At 41.7% G+C, this 16,392-nt stretch overlaps 1 protein-coding gene across 1 annotated transcript in view; it reads right to left on the bottom strand.

The window, feature by feature from the left end:
- The window catches only part of CCDC83 (coiled-coil domain containing 83), a 191,079-nt gene extending 186,827 nt beyond the window's left edge, over positions 1–4,252 (bottom strand). Inside the window, exon 1 of the mRNA XM_086933964.1 lies at positions 4,164–4,252. The gene's annotated coding sequence lies outside the window, so the exon portion shown is untranslated. The remainder of the gene's footprint in view (positions 1–4,163) is intronic.
- Positions 4,253–16,392: the final 12,140 nt, after the last annotated feature.

The following is a 16,392-nucleotide window of genomic DNA, read 5'->3' as shown; positions in this document are numbered from 1 at the left end:
AATCTCCTCCCCCTACTCTAAATTCAACCCAGGTCCCCTTCAGCCCAGCCCTGACTCATCAGCCTGCCGGTGCCGCAGCCCTCCTCCAGCACCTGTCATTCAAAAGCCAGACATGCAATAGCAGAGGCACACTGGATGGTTAGGCACGAAAAAATACCTATTTTCTAAAAGTGGTATTTTCAAACACTTTAACATTCTGAGTTCAGGCATACTAAACTTTATTTTCCTATCTTGTTCCCAGGGTAGGTTATGTTTATAAGATGTTATAAGCAAAATTCCCATACTGGCCTATGGGAACAGATAGCCTTGCAATAGTGAAAAACAAAATTGGCAGTATTTCACTATCAGGACATGCCACACACATCAGGGCATGTCCTACCTTTCACATACAATGCAACCCTGCCCACAGGGGTACCTTTAGCCTACCTTATGGGTGACTAACATGCAGAAAAGGGAACGTTTGGGGACTGGCAAGTATGTGCACTTGCCAAGTTGACATGGCAGTCCCAGACTGCAATAGTTAACCTCTTAGCAGCTATGGAACGTCCAGCTCCAGTGCTGAGCGTTCCATTGCGCAGGTGAGGTTCGAACGTCCAACGGCCGACGGCAGCACTCCTGAGGTAGTGGTGCCGTTGGAATAGGCGCAGCACCTAAGAGGTTAAGAAACAGGGGGAGAAGGAGGACAAACAAAGCTAGGTCGGCCTCCAGTTACATGTATCAAAAAATCAGGAACCCATGGTGGTGGGTTCAGAGACCTAGTTTGTATGTTACGGTTACTGCATAAGTTATGTCAGTGCTTACCAAAGAAGAAAGAAAAATTTCTTTCTAGAGTCCCCTCACTCACCGGGGTTTCCCCACGGTGACATGCTTCATCATTGGGGCCATCCCAGTTCTCTACGAAAAGGGGCGTGCTGCGACTAGCGAACTACGCAAGAGCACTTTATTTGTGAAAGGCTATGTGTGGTGTAAAGTGTTGTGGTGGTGGAGTGGGTGTGTGATCTAAAAATAGCGTGCTAGTGGGCCTCAACAATTTATTCTAAACCTAGTTTGGTATATTAAAATGGGGTGACACTAGGATTAATTCGATATTTTTCTACGCAATATGCAGTCGGGTGGGGAACGAATAGGTAATACCAAGCGGCTTCACCGATACGGAACAATGCTTCCATGAGGTGATCCCGCCCCCGCCTGAGACAATGAAGTGCAATTAAGCACCAATACATAAACATCATTAAGGTACAAATCGTATGTATAACACGCATGTTTTAAATTAACAGCGCATAGAAAAATATCGAATTAATCCTATTTATTAAAATATAGGAGTGGTATATACAGGGCTGGACCCTGTATGGTCCTGATGAAAAGCTTGGGGAGCTTGAAACATGTTGACCAAAGAACACTGATTTGACCCAATTCAAGGTTAAATAGCAGTGTCACCCCATTTTAATATACCAAACTCCAACACTGAGCCTACCAAATAATGGCAAGCAGCAACCCTGTGTAGAGCAGCTTATAAGCCAACCTACCTTAAAAGAAGCCTTTGGCGTGAATAACTACTTTAAGGACAAAAACTACTTGAAAAGAACGATAGACCACTTTTTTGGTAGAACATGCCACCTTCATCTGCAGTCTGTCCTCAGCAAGCAGTCAGCAGCATTATTAACACCTTCGCTGCGGCGGCTATTCCGCCGCAGCGCTAAGGGTGCGGGGGGGCCGCGCGGCGCGCACATGCTGGTGACGGAACCGCCCTGTCACCAGCCGCGGTTGAGCTGTGCTCATGACGGAGCGGTTCCATCATTGCCCCGCCAGCTCAATGGAACGCCCACCGCTCCGTCATCAGCACAGCGCCACCGCGGCTGATGACGGAGCGGTTCCGTCATCAGCATGGAAAGAGTTAAAAAAAGGAACAATATAATTATATTGTCTTGCTACCGGAAAAAGCCTATCTGCAGATCTCACAGACAGAAAACTATTATGCACTGTCTAAGTAGACTTTCTAACCTTGAGTCTTAATTCTCCATCAGAAATAAAACATTGCCCCTAAATCCTATGGGTAGATGTTACAAATCTGTATCGGGGTCTGAGGAGCTTCAATTATCCAAAATCATAGATCAGAGAATATAGCGCCCTGCTTTGAGTTTTCAAGGGATGATTCTACAAAAGAAGACCTTTAAACAAAGGGTTGTCAGATCTGGAAGCGAGACACCGGATATCAGTAATTGCCATAGTTCATGGCGTTCACTGAAGTAAGAGAAATGTACTTCTCAGGAAATGAAGTGAATCTAACATTGATATATCAGTAGTTGCAAAGTTCACTGCGCACACTTAAGTAAGGGAAATTAACATTTTAAAGAAATTAAGTGAATGTAACATTGCTATATTTGGTGGTAATTAATTATGTTTGCACTGGTCATTCCAGTTGCAGTTGATTTTGCAGAATGGATCTAACACACCCCACCAGACGTTGGCTTGGAGTAAATGTGTTCAATAGTTTTCAAGAAATTAGCTTTAGAAAGGGACTCGGGTTAGGCATGAAGGGTTAAAATTTAATTTTAATAAAAAGATAGAGTACACTTTAGCAGTTAATGATATTCGCAGATTTAAGATTTCAAAGAATACTCATATTCTGTGGGCAAAGGGAACTTTTTCTCCCATCGGTAAAGGTTCTGCAGATGTAAAATGAACTGATAAAATTCCACAACATTGAAAGTAAATGTGGTTTCAATTACAGGACTAAGGGAATAGAAAATGAAAGGACACATAAGGGGACATGGTAAGTGCAGCCTGATCCCTAGGCCTACGTGGCGGACAAAAAAATATATTGTCATGTTGGATGCGGTTATGTAAGTTTAATGCACATGTATCTTATTATGAAGCTGTTTTCGAAGTGATTTTCCATCCGTTAAAACTTTACAATGGGGCATCATTGTATCAAAGATATCAGTGCTAAAGTAAATATTCTGATCAATCAGAATTATCACAATCAATTTTAAGAATGTTATTCACATCAATTCATCTGCAGTGCATCTCACACCAAAGTTTCTTAAGAACTACGGGTGTGATTCGCAAACAAAAGTTGGAAGTCTGCATGTTTACGTCATTGTATGGCTGTAAATTTCCACATTTGAAGAATTCATCAAGATTTCCTAGAATGTTCCCGGAAACATGTGACAGTCACAGTTTTTAGGGAATATTTACGAAAAATGTTGTGAACTCACACTTGGACCTATGCAAAGGGCGTCTTGCATGCGTAATTGTACGTACACTACAAACGTACATGCGAACATGACTTTTGCGCATCCACCCTTTTCTGGGGGGTTTTCGACCTCAGCTCAGAAAATAGTTTCTATTTAGAGAAACATTTCCTTAACACCTCCCTCAGCATTTTAGTGATGTCCTGAGACGAACCCCACCCTGGATGGGTATTAACTCATGTCCTTGGCAGGAAGAACTCTCGAAGTAAGTATTTGCATCTCTTTCAGGTTGGGAGTTGGCCAGAAACACGTTTGTGAATATCAGAAACCTCCAGAGCGTGTTGGTTGGGGTCCCCAAACATTCCCGGCCACCCTCACGCCTGAAGCTGGATTTAGCCCTGCTTACTATTGCACCATCATGGAGTTATGTTGCACGTGGGAATTGTGACTCAATATTCACATTTTGTGATATTATTGCACCAGTAAATCAAACTACTTATATGTAAGTTCAAGTTACATTTAAAGTTGCATGCTCAGTAGGCTTTGTAAAACGGACCCTATTTGTCATCAACTATTTGTAAGTTACTGTTTTGCTTTATTTGCCACGCATTGTGACTGGCTTAAGCTACTTGTAATTCCTTGGTCTTTCATGAGTTGTTTTAACGTTATAAATATTAATAACCCTTCGCACGCAGGGACTCGGATAGCGACCTCTGAGAGCAATGTATGTTCCCCGCCCCTTTTCTTTGTCCCCCACCTTTTCCTGAACTTTTCTAGCACTTAAAACAGCAGCATGTGTAGCGCCTCACGAATGTGTAATCATCCAATTAACTCACCGACCCCAGACCCTTTGCACTTTCTCAATTTAGCTCGACGACGCATTCGAACAGCGGCAAACGCGGAATTACCTGCTTTTAGTTAGGATCTACATTAACTATTTTAAGGATGTAAACTAAAGGCTGTACCCACCTTCTGTTACTGTTTCTTTCGGTTTTTGCCTTCTGTGTGTCCGATTTGCGAGAACGTTGTTTGTCTGAACATTCTTTAGTCTCCAGGGCAACGACGCATGGCATCGACTCAATGTTAGTGCAGCAAAGATTCTTATAAGTGCTATTGCCGCCATCTTCTGGTAGTCTGCCGAACTGCACTAGAATAGTAAAAAATACATTTGCGCCTCTTTTATTTATCGCGAAAGCATCCCAAAAACCAAAACAGCATTAATAATTAGTGTTAATCAATCAAGATCGTTTTTATAACCATATTTGAAGCCATAGAAATGTGTCCCTGAAGACTTTTGTCGTTTGAGTTATTTTTTAACCTTGTGTCGTTTATTTCTCCAGCAATAAAAAGAACGAATTTTGTGGTTATTCCACCGTTTTGGTAAAAATCACCCAGTTACACATTGATAGAAATAAAGTAATTTGACACCATAATGGAATTTAATTCCGAACACACTTGAGCTGTATTTGAACTGAATTTCTTCATTGCTTATTCTATAAATGGATTTTTATTTTGTGATAATGAAATGTTCTTGTAAAACGTTTATGTTCACATGGCTAGTAGACACACAAATAAAGCATGTTCTTAATTAAGTGAATGAGTAATTGAGAATTTGCAGTATTTATGCTTTTTGGCAACCAGTTTATGATTTTTTTAATTACCCAATTGCTTAAGGAAAACAATAACAAATGTGCTGATATGGAAAACGTTACTGGAATTAATAATCTCACCAGATGAGCAATAGGGTAACAGTAAAATGTACCATTTCTGATTGGCTGTCTTTAATACTGATTCAGCTGCAGCAGTTTGTTTTAACCCTTCTAACCCGAGAAAACTGTTTTGTTTAGGGCGGTGTGCATACAGCAGCTTCTGAATTGCATATATGTATGGATCAAATTAACACACTTTTTTATTTACGAGACTCCATTCTTTTTCAATGTATTTTATTGTGTTTTTTTCATAACATACTACATAATAATACAGAAACAACATGTTCAGAACCACAATATGAGGTGCAGAAACAACGTTCAAGCTTTAATTTAAGCACATGCATGACCAAACACTCCTAGGAGTATAATGAATTTAAGTTTGCGAAGGTCGAGATGATTGTGCAGTTTAAATTCGCCATTCTCTCTAGGAGTATGTCCATCATTTCACGCCATGACCGTAAATCACCTGCAGCTTTTCATCTGTCTGTACCTTCTACATCCGGATTACTTCCACCAAAGACCACTCAGAGACGTCTTTATACCACAATTGCAGGAAAGGTATTGCGTTTGTATCCAATGATACATGATCCTAGGCTTGGCCCGCACCAACAGTAAAGATATGAACGTAACATATATTTTGCCCTTGTATATGTAGGATGTAATTCAAATACACAATATGGCAAAAAGCATTCTACCTGAAACGTTGGAATAAAAGACATTTACACCACCTTCCCCCCAAACGCAAATCATAAGCATGAACTTTGCCCCATTTCGATTCTCACCAATAGTATTAATCTAAACACGTGGGGTATATTTTGCTAAGGAGGTGGGTGATTTTTTTTTAATGTAACTAAAGCATTGTGTGGTAGTGACCTAACATTTACAGACAGCACATGTTCCATTGAAATGACCACTACATTTGCACAGACATACAGTTTTACTGATAAAACTCTTTAGCACACACATGATAATGTGTGGAAATCGGGTTTCTGTAAATATTTATGACTTGGGCATCACCAAGTGAAGTGCTGTGATTTGTGTTGATCCTATTATTTGTTTCCATCACACTTTATAATTGCAAACAAATGTGCTTCGTTTTTGCTTTCCATACAACCTTTCTGTGGTATCTTCATCTTTGATTCGAATTGGATAGATGCACTGCTGGTTCTTAATGTAGTTGGTCTTATGTTATTAATTTAGTGGTGCACCGGAAGGTGGCGTCGAGTGTCCAACGACGTCTGAATTGTGTAAATTGAGCAGTGAGACTAGAGATTCTCAAGCGTCATCCCATCACAGGCACTCTCAGTTGTCTCCCCTGTACAAGAAGACTTTCACTCGTTTAGTTCCATAGTTCATCAGTTTTTTATTTCATTCCATCAAGGTAATGTAGGTTATAGTGATATTTTGTATTCCTTCAATCAATAATCAAAATGTATTCCATATTGCAAACACTGTCATTATCAAGCATCCAATGCATTTCGGGCATTTAATGACATGCCCTTCATCAGGGAAAACAACACTGTAAAATGAAAAACGTTACTGTTACTATCAGCTCCAAATCATAATGAACTGTACATCATAAATTATACATCAACTTAATAACAGTTGAAAAAACGGTTAAAAAATGGCATCAAAACACAATTATCCAAGAAGTGTTCTGTGTGATCGTGGTCTGCGTGCAAAAAGTGAAAAGTGAGAAACGCAAAAAATATGTGGAGTATCACTCACGTGACTGGAATCTCCAGTTCGCGGTAAATGCTGTAACGAGAGGAAGCAGCTTTAGGTAAAAGAAAATCGAGAGAATCACTCTGAATGAAACTGCCGAAAAAACTCTACATGGCGGACTAACCTGATTGAAAGAAGTCTGCGTTCAAATATCGGTTGTCTCCTCCGTTCGCGCCGGTACTATGGTACCCGGTAGTGTTTGGTTATTTGACAAGGGTTCCGGTCATGTGGGTGGTCACGTGACCATGACTATAAAAGAAAGACTTTCCTACAAATATATGTGATCTGTCTCCTGCTACTTCGGAAAGGAACATTGTAAACAAGTAAAACGTCTGTGGAAAAATCTAAAAAATACTATATGGAAAAAATAGAGAAGAGATACTCTATAAAAAGAGAAGACTCAGATTCAAAAGTAGAGACCACGGGGTAATAGTTAGAAAAACGGGGTAATGGTTAGAAAAAATGAGTGAAGTTGATACTAGTCTCGAACTCATGGGGTCGAGGTTGATGATTAGGTGCTGTATGGTTAGAGCCATTTGTGAAGATGGTAGCAGTGTGTATTAATGTACGTGTCTGGTGGATGAGTGAACCAACACAGTATACACAAGGTACAGACCATTAAGCAGTTCAAAAAAATATGTACTTTCAATGAGTTTATAAATAACAAGAAAATTCAACTCTTTCATTTAGACCCATCGGTATCTGGGTGGAAAGTCTCTGTATCCAAAACCTTTCTCTCCTAAGGAGGTATTTGGTATTGTCTCTCCCCTCCATTCTCTGGACCATTTCAAGGATTATAAATTTGATTTGGGAAACATTGTGATTCTCCATTGTGTAATGTGAGGACAGTGCTGATTTAATATTTTTCAAGCGGATGTTGGATTTGTGTTCCGTTAATCGAACTTTGATGCGGCGCTCTGTTTTCCCCACGTACATTTTCCCACATGGGCATTTTATTCCATATATCAGATTGCTTGATTCACAAGTGGCATTGACCTTCAGTTTGATTGAATACCCTTTCGAAGGATGACTTACAGTGTTGCCTCGGATTACACTATTGCAGTGACCGCAATTAAGGCACGGTTTAGTTCCTGAGTACGTGATGTTTTCACATGGTTTTGTTTGGAGAATTTCCCCTAGGTTCTTTGATCTTGTAAAAGCAAAGATGGGTGGTTCTATAAAAGACTGTCTGAAATCCGGTTCCATATTGAGAATCGACCAATGTTTCAAAATGGCTTGTTTATACTTTTTACTTGATGTAGAATATTTAGATACTACCACAGTTCTTGTTTGTGCCGTTTTGACTTTAATGGTTAACAGTTTTCCTCTGTCAATTTCGTCAATCCTTCTCTTTGATTGTTCTACTACAGATTGTGGGTAGCCTCTGGCCATGAATTTCTTGGTCATTTCTTCAAGTCTCATATTGCAGATATTTTCTTCTGAGGTAATTCTTTTAACTCTAGCCATCTGCGAAAATGGTAAGTTGTTGATTAGGTTAGATTGGTGGAAGCTAGAGTATAACAACATGTTATTCCTGTCTGTAGGTTTCACATAAAGGTCAGTCATAAATCCATCTGAGGTTCTGATAACTTTAACATCAAGAAAGTTGACCATAGTCTCTGATATGTCCCATGTCAATTGGATACGTTCATCTACCTCATTAAATTTCTTTAGTTCCATCAGTAGTTTTTCTTTAGTGTTTGTCCAAATTATGAAGAGATCATCAATGTACCTAATCATTAATTTCAGGTTTTGTGTCCATTCATTTTTAGAGAAGATATGTTGATTTTCATACCACTGCATGAATATATTAGCATACACGGGGGCTGCTGAATTGCCCATTGCCATGCCAGTCAGTTGTTGGTACCATGCTTCATTAATTTTGAAATAACTATGATACAAGATGAAATACATCAACTCCATGAGAAAAATCTGAAAATCTTGATCAAGCTCCGTGTTCAAAAGGGCAGATTCCATAGCTTCTATGCCCATATCATGGGGTATACTGGTATACAAACTGCATACATCAGCTGTACATAAGATCCCTTTTTCTGTGGGATCCAACTTGATCTGTTGCAACATTTGTAAGAACTGAGATGTGTCTCTAATGTATGTTTGTGTGGACTGTACTATAGGTTGTAAGTACTGGTCTATAAACTGGCCAATTGGTTGATGTAAGCTCCCTCTCGTGGACACTATGGGATGGCGCCAAAAATACATAAAAATACTTATGATCCTCCGATGCGACCCATAGTGTCCACGAGAGGGAGCTTACATCAACCAATTGGCCAGTTTATAGACCGGTACTTACAACTTATAGTACAGTCCACACAAACATACATTAGAGACACATCTCAGTTCTTACAAATGTTGCAACAGATCAAGTTGGATCCCACAGAAAAAGTGATCTTATGTACAGCTGATGTATGCAGTTTGTATACCAGTATACCCCATGATATGGGCATAGAAGCTATGGAATCTGCCCTTTTGAACACGGAGCTTGATCAAGATTTTCAGATTTTTCTCATGGAGTTGATGTATTTCATCTTGTATCATAGTTATTTCAAAATTAATGAAGCATGGTACCAACAACTGACTGGCATGGCAATGGGCAATTCAGCAGCCCCCGTGTATGCTAATATATTCATGCAGTGGTATGAAAATCAACATATCTTCTCTAAAAATGAATGGACACAAAACCTGAAATTAATGATTAGGGAAATTGATGATCTCTTCATAATTTGGACAAACACTAAAGAAAAACTACTGATGGAACTAAAGAAATTTAATGAGGTAGATGAACGTATCCAATTGACATGGGACATATCAGAGACAATGGTCAACTTTCTTGATGTTAAAGTTATCAGAACCTCAGATGGATTTATGACTGACCTTTATGTGAAACCTACAGACAGGAATAACATGTTGTTATACTCTAGCTTCCACCAATCTAACCTAATCAACAACTTACCATTTTCGCAGATGGCTAGAGTTAAAAGAATTACCTCAGAAGAAAAAATCTGCAATGTGAGACTTGAAGAAATGACCAAGAAATTCATGGCCAGAGGCTACCCACAATCAATCAATCAATCAATCGAAGACATTTATAGAGCGCACTACTTACCCGTAGGGTCTCAAGGCGCTGGGGGGAGGGGGGTGCCGCTACTGCTCGAACAGCCATGTCTTCAGCTTCTTCCTGAAGGAGAGGTGGTCTTGGGTCAGGCGCAGGTCGGTCGGGAGGGAGTTCCAGGTCTTGGCGGCTAGGTAGGAGAAGGACCTTCCTCCTGTAGTCGCTCTTCGGATGCGGGGGACGGCGGCGAGGGCGTGGTTGGCTGATCGGAGGTGTCGTTTGGGAGCGTAGAAGTTGATTCGGTTGTTGAGGTAGCTCGGGCCTTGGTCGTGTAGGGCTTTGTGTGCGTGGGTGAGGAGGCGGAAGGTGATTCTTTTGTTGACGGGGAGCCAATGTAGGTCTCTCAGATGTCCGGAGATGTGGCTGGTTCGTGGGATGTCGAGGATGAGTCTGGCTGAGGCGTTCTGGATCCGCTGGAGTCTCTTCTGGAGCTTGGCGGTGGTACCGGCGTAGAGGGCGTTGCCGTAGTCCAGTCGACCAGTGACGAGGGCCTGGGTGACGGTCTTCCTGGTCTCGGTGGGGATCCACCGGAAGATCTTCCGTAGCATGCGTAGGATGTTGAAGCACGCCGAGGAGACGTTGTTGACTTGTCTGGTCATGGAGAGGGAGGAGTCCAGGATGAAGCCCAGGTTTCGTGCGTGGTCTGTCGGTTTGGGTGCGGTGCCCAGGGCGGGAGGCCACCAGGAGTCGTCCCAGGTGGAGGGTGAGGAGCCCAGGATGAGGACCTCCGTCTTGTCTGAGTTCAGTTTCAGGCGGCTGGTCGTCATCCACTCGGCTACCTCTTTCATCCCTTCGTGCAGGTTGGCTCTGGCGGCGGCGGGGTCGTTGGTCAGGGAGAGGATCAGCTGGGTGTCGTCGGCGTAGGAGATTATGCTGAGGTTGTGTTGTCGTGCGATGGCCGCGAGGGGGCTCATGTAGACGTTGAACAGGGTGGGGCTCAGCGAGGATCCTTGAGGGACGCCGCACAATCTGTAGTAGAACAATCAAAGAGAAGGATTGACGAAATTGACAGAGGAAAACTGTTAACCATTAAAGTCAAAACTGCACAACCAAGAACTGTGGTAGTATCTAAATATTCTACATCAAGTAAAAAGTATAAACAAGCCATTTTGAAACATTGGTCGATTCTCAATATGGAACCGGATTTCAGACAGTCTTTTATAGAACCACCCATCTTTGCTTTTACAAGATCAAAGAACCTAGGGGAAATTCTCCAAACAAAACCATGTGAAAACATCACGTACTCAGGAACTAAACCGTGCCTTAATTGCGGTCACTGCAATAGTATAATCCGAGGCAACACTGTAAGTCATCCTTCGAAAGGGTATTCAATCAAACTGAAGGTCAATGCCACTTGTGAATCAAGCAATCTGATATATGGAATAAAATGCCCATGTGGGAAAATGTACGTGGGGAAAACAGAGCGCCGCATCAAAGTTCGATTAACGGAACACAAATCCAACATCCGCTTGAAAAATATTAAATCAGCACTGTCCTCACATTACACAATGGAGAATCACAATGTTTCCCAAATCAAATTTATAATCCTTGAAATGGTCCAGAGAATGGAGGGGAGAGACAATACCAAATACCTCCTTAGGAGAGAAAACTTTTGGATACAGAGACTTTCCACCCAGATACCGATGGGTCTAAATGAAAGAGTTGAATTTTCTTGTTATTTATAAACTCATTGAAAGTACATATTTTTTTGAACTGCTTAATGGTCTGTACCTTGTGTATACTGTGTTGGTTCACTCATCCACCAGACACGTACATTAATGCACACTGCTACCATCTTCACAAATGGCTCTAACCATACAGCACCTAGTCATCAACCTCGACCCCATGAGTTCGAGACTAGTATCAACTTCACTCATTTTTTCTAACCATTACCCCGTTTTTCTAACTATTACCCCGTGGTCTCTACTTTTGAATCTGAGTCTTCTCTTTTTATAGAGTATCTCTTCTCTATTTTTTCCATATAGTATTTTTTAGATTTTTCCACAGACGTTTTACTTGTTTACAATGTCCTTTCCGAAGTAGCAGGAGACGGATCACATATATTTGTAGGAAAGTCTTTCTTTTATAGTCATGGTCACGTGACCACCCACATGACCGGAACCCTTGTCAAATAACCAAACACTACCGGGTACCATAGTACCGGCGCGAACGGAGGAGACAACCGATATTTGAACGCAGACTTCTTTCAATCAGGTTAGTCCGCCATGTAGAGTTTTTTCGGCAGTTTCACTCAGAGTGATTCTCTCGATTTTCTTTTACCTAAAGCTGCTTCCTCTCGTTACAGCATTTACCGCGAACTGGAGATTCCAGTCACGTGAGTGATACTCCACATATTTTTTGCGTTTCTCACTTTTCACTTTTTGCACGCAGACCACGATCACACAGAACACTTCTTGGATAATTGTGTTTTGATGCCATTTTTTAACCGTTTTTCAACTGTTATTAAGTTGATGTATAATTTATGATGTACAGTTCATTATGATTTGGAGCTGATAGTAACAGTAACGTTTTTCATTTTACAGTGTCGTTTTCCCTGATGAAGGGCATGTCGTTAAATGCCCGAAATGTATCTTCATCTTTACCATGAACTAGGCCTGGACGGAGCTCGCAGGGTTGTACTCCGCAGAATTTAACGGAGTTACTGGAAAACTCCATGAAATTCCACGGAGTTCTGCGCCCTGGCCGAGTAACTTGCACTAATTGAGACCTTCCTTGCTTAGTCTGTTTGTGCGTCTGTGAGTGCAACCCCCACATAGTAAGACCTCTTACTGACCGTACCTCCTTCTCATGGTGGGTATTGGTCAGTGCTTTAAATGGGAAAAAATAAGTGCAGGTACTCATCAATTTAAGCAAGGAATGGAGGAGGAGCAATTGTGGGCGGGGTTAGAGGCGGAGCTTGGAGGCAGGCATTTAATGGTAACCACATTTTCTTGGTGGTAATTGTGCTTAATGATATAGAATTATTTCTGCTATTTGTAGAGTATATGTTTTCTCCTCTCATGTGCAAAAAGATAAGTTTATTATTTTAGTTTCAAATGTGTTTTTATTAATTTTTCCAACAACAGCATCTTTAGGCATCATGACACAATATAGAGGCAATGGGCATAAGTTTATTATTTTGAGAATGTCATACCAATGCAGATTGTCTCTGAGCCTATGCACATATGAAACATAAAAGTCATGATTTTTCTCAGTAAACTTCAAAACTGAAGTCACATAACCAACACAAACGAACAGTAACATTTTCAAACTGGTCTTCACACAATACTGTCTCAGCCATCATCTATTATACAGCAGGCACCAACTACGGTCAATCAAAATCATCCACAGCTCCTTCAATGGGGGTACGAGGTACTTAATGTGAGCAGTGGGCAAGTGAAGTGATTACAGGGAACTCGAGTGGTGAACCATGTGATGAAGGGCTTCTATAAATGGCTGAGATGAACGCAATGGGATGAGTTGAACTAGCATATGTCAACGTAAAGTGAATTAAATGAACAACGAGAGGCACTAGGGTAAACAAGGCAAGCACAGGGCAAATGTGACTTGAACTAGCTGGGTAAGGTGAGAATTAAGTGAGGAGAGAAAGGATGAATCAGTTAAGGCAGGTTGAGTAAATCAAACATGGCGGGTCAGTGCAGAGTGGAAGAGCCAAGCACATCTTACATGATGTAAGCAAAGGTTGGCCTGGTGGGTGAGTCAAGAACTGGTGAGCACATGGTGGTCTAGATTATGACCGGTTGAGTAAAGGAAATGATCTGGGTCTGTTAGAGGCAAGTACAGCTTGCATAAAGCAAACAGAAGATATGCAAGGCTTCTACAGGCTGGATAAATCCAGCACATTATAGGTACAGTGGGCACCTAAAGGTCAAGAGACTATGGGATTTTAAGTCATTTTTGTAGCATGGACCAGGCCTCCTAGGTATTGGAGAGATGTAAAAGATGTTAGTACAATTTTCTAGCATTTGGGTATTCCCTACAACATCCCTCAAGATAGTACATGCATAGACATTGAGAAAAAACTGTTTGGTTGCAGAAAGAGTTTCATATGGAAGGTGCAAGAAACAAAAATGGTTCCACCTGTGCGCCTCTTCTTTCCAAAATAATGGACCACCAACAAAAGACTTTATGCATGGTCTGGACTTTATGCGCAGTCTGGACTTTATGCGCAGTCTGGACTTGGTGCGTGGCCTGACTTCCCCAAACAAAAGACTCTGGCTGTAATTCTGGCCCACAATGGAAAGACTGTGTTGCTTTTCACTAAATGTAATTAAAGCTTAGCTTAGCTGCAATATGAACCACGGGAAAACTCACCTCTGTGTCTTAATACCTCTCGTTGAAAAACAAACAAACAAATTAAAGAGGCCATCTATTGAATACTGTGACACTAGATCTTCAAACCCCACCTGACATCAAGCATTCTACTGTATCTTTTTTAAATAGCTGCTCACCTGGGCTAAGAGAATTATGTTTTTACTGGTTCACACCGGCATTGCTGTATTCCACTAGGTGGCTGTGAGCTTGTCTTCCCAGACTAAACATGTTTATGCACAAATACTCACCCATCACTTAAGAAACTCACACACATTCATGGCCACTCACACACAACTTGATTTAGATAATTAGCTTGCACATTTACCTCATGATAATAGCCAGAAAACCTGGACTCGACCTGGCCCTTCTGGGCCTATGGTGGACACCCTTGTCCATAATAATCTCTTAAAAGTCAGAAAAAGTGATATTCATGCACACAATAAAAGGTATTCAAACATGAGACAAGGTTGCAGATTACAAAACTGATGATGGACTTCATTTGTAATGGGCAACTAAACTAAAGACATTCAACCCTGTTCTTACGGGCAGGGGAATTTAATTAATTGTAGGTAGGTCGATATCATTGATTGTTTGTAGAGTACTCACTGCCCAAAGGCGGCCTTTTGGTATTTTCAAATCTTTTTATCATAAAAAGGATTAAACTCACAACTATAGAATCAGATTTTCCTTCAAACCTCAAGTCTGTCTAAATTACTCATTCCCAAAGTTCTATTAGAGAAATATGTAGTGGATTCGCAGGTTGCTTGCTTTAGCGCACTCTGCCCCTTGAAAAATCAATGGAACAATTGGAGTGCGCATGTCAATAAACTAGATTAATACTGAAATTCTGATGAGTACATGAAACTTGTCAAATGGACACAGATGGGTGGGACGGGTAGAGACAGAAGTGGCCATACTGATGGACTGTCTGCTGCCCTACAGTGGACTGCCCAGCTGAATGCTAATCGGCCTATATATGGCAGTGGTTATTACACTCCTATCCACCCTCTCAGCAGACTAGTGCTGACAGGTGCATTCTCATCTCTGGTGTAACGCTGTAAAAAAGTACATTTGTGGGGTAGGGGGTAAGCCTAGTGTCACACACACACACACACCTACAGCGTGATTGACTGGGCAGTGTCTAATTGGACCCTTGACTTTCATTCACAGACAGCCGCAGGATACCCAAACCCTAAACAGCAAATGAGCCGCTGTGGGATGCTCAGCAGCAGATCCATTCAGTGGTGTACACTGCCCCTTCCGCCTCCACTGCCTTCTCTTTATCTGCAGCACTTCTGCTCAGTAGCACAGTTCCCAATGCCATCAAGCCTGCCCTGCCTGACTTTCCCCTTAGAGTACCGGTACTCTCCTTGGCCAAGGAAAAGTTCTGGTACTCAAATGGAAAAAAATAAAAAGTGTTGGTACTCCGTACTGGCGAGTACCGGCCCATTTAAAGCACTGTGTGGGACTGTGGGGGAGAGGGGAGAACTGGCAAGGAGAGGATAGGAACGTGTGGTGAGGGGGTAGACATCAGCACCGAGGGGGGGTTGAACTGAAGAGACAGTGGGAAGAAGTGATTATGTGATTAGGAGAGAGAGCATCCTTAAACTAGTGAGGAACGTGTGTAAACTATATGGGGAGGGGGTGGAACTCAAAACAAGGGAGACCAGAGGGAACATAAGAGAGACATGCGGCAAGAGGGGAAACTGGCGGAGGAGGCAGGAAAAAGTAGGGGAGAAACGATAAGAAAAGGAAGAAACTGTGTAACATGGAAATAGGAACAGGTGGAGCAGCATAGAGCAGAGGCCCAGGAGAGGTGAGGCTGACATAGAAGAGGGCAATGTTTCAGACAACTGCATCTCCACATAAAATCCTGATAGGCAGCACAGCGTTGCTTGTGATGTGCAGGTTACAGGAGCCAATCCTAAAATATACCACAGCAAAAGTCATCATTAAGCCTGAAGGTCACAGATATATTTTTCACCCGCCTGTGTCAGATAAAATGGCCACTATGACATCAGTTAACAGTAACACTCGCTGTTAGTTCCAAGCCGTAGTTCAGTTTGAGGGAAATGCTGCATAAACAAAGTATACCCACGCTCTGTGGCCCAGGTACTGTTGTATCCAGTCCCCGTGTGGCAGCTTACCTTCTCAGAATGTGCTTTGCTACTTACCTGTTACCTGGGCGGAGGGGGCTTTCTGAATGCGCAGGACGAGGAGTTTGCAATATTTGAAGAGACAAGTTCGTAAACTTCCTAGGACAAATTAAACTGCTCAGGTCATGTATAACCTGAACAAT

The sequence above is a fragment of the Lissotriton vulgaris genome, chromosome 8 (genome assembly GCF_964263255.1).
Source record: "Lissotriton vulgaris chromosome 8, aLisVul1.2, whole genome shotgun sequence".
Lineage (NCBI taxonomy): Eukaryota > Metazoa > Chordata > Amphibia > Caudata > Salamandridae > Lissotriton > Lissotriton vulgaris.
The sequence above is the reverse complement of the archived record's forward strand: the minus strand, read 5'-3'. Positions and strand labels throughout refer to the sequence as shown.